This window comes from Engystomops pustulosus, chromosome 11 (assembly GCF_040894005.1).
Source record: "Engystomops pustulosus chromosome 11, aEngPut4.maternal, whole genome shotgun sequence".
NCBI classification, from domain to species: domain Eukaryota; kingdom Metazoa; phylum Chordata; class Amphibia; order Anura; family Leptodactylidae; genus Engystomops; species Engystomops pustulosus.
This window is the reverse complement of record NC_092421.1, coordinates 55,551,473-55,552,732: the sequence shown is the minus strand read 5'-3', so window position 1 is coordinate 55,552,732 and position 1,260 is coordinate 55,551,473. Positions and strand designations below refer to the sequence as shown.

The 1,260-nt window shown below is 40.5% G+C and overlaps 1 long non-coding RNA gene across 1 annotated transcript; it reads left to right on the top strand.

The window, feature by feature from the left end:
* Positions 1 to 373: 373 nt before the first annotated feature.
* LOC140106287 (uncharacterized) lies at positions 374 to 881 on the top strand. The gene is made up of 3 exons (XR_011850759.1): positions 374 to 432; positions 609 to 647; positions 837 to 881. It is a non-coding gene; the product is annotated as an uncharacterized lncRNA (long non-coding RNA).
* Positions 882 to 1,260: the final 379 nt, after the last annotated feature.

Sequence of the window (1,260 nt, the reverse complement as noted above, 5' to 3'; positions counted from 1 at the left end):
TAGTTTTTTTTTCATAACTAAACACAAAAGATTTCATCCAAATTTTTAAACTAATTCGAAGTACAATATGTCACGAGAAAACAATCTCAAAATCCCCTGGATATCTCATAGCGTTCCAAAGCTACAAGCACTTATAGTGACACAGGGCAGATTTGAAAAATGGGGCTGAGTCCTGTAGGGGTTAATTGAAATATCCCTGTGTAAACATAGCACCAGTTTGGCTGCCCTTTTATTATCTATGTCCTAATCTGTATAGATCATATAATATGTGCTGTCTTATTACTTTTAGGATGGATAATTACGAGGAGATGGAGACATGGGATTGAAGTGATTAACATCAGGAAGGTGGAGGTGGTGAAGAATAAGAACATCAGGAAGAAGAGGATGGAGGTGAAGAGAGCATGGGAGGAAGTCAAGATCGAGGAAGAGGAGGTGAATAAGATCGAGAAGAAAAGGAGGAGAAGGAGATGACTTAAGTAGATCACTGCTCAGATTTGTATCACGTGACAAGTCACTGATCCCTTACATTTACCTACAACAGTATCATGTCTATGAATGAGAATATCCTGACCTGTATACATCATGTATCTCATTATATTCCCCAACAGGTGGTGGTGGAAAGTCCACGGGTCGGACCCAAATAAATGGTAATAAATACAAGGGGTTAATTCTGTTTGGACTTTATAAATTATAAAACAATATAGACATTTATATTTACTGGTAAATTTCCATTGGGGGCACCAGTCCTGCTGCTTCTTATGGGGGACATGGGTGGGGGTACATGAGGAACATGGGTTTGGCAGTTCCAGTAAACAGTGATGTGTTATCTATTTTAGGCTAAGAATTGCAGAGGAAATGACATCTTTTATGCCTGTTACCATGTAAGTATACAACTGGGCTGGACTACACCAACACTGCTGGATCCGAGGGGGTCACATACTTTATTTCACATTTATCCTATGCCCAATAATAATTCCCCACTAAGTCCACATAAAATCTGCACCCCAATGTTGGTCAGAATATAATTTAAGTTCTATGTTATATAGCAAGGAGAAGGAAGAGCCAGAGGAACGGAAACATCAGAAGGTGGAGGAGAAAGAGCTGGAAGTGGAGGAGGAGGTGGAGGAGAAAGAGCTGGAAGTGGAGGAGGAGGTGGATGAAAAAGATCTGGAAGTGGAGGAGATTGTGGAAGTGAATCAGGATAAACATCAGGAAGAGTATAAGAATGGACCAGCCAGAAGAAGCAGCAGGAATTGGTAG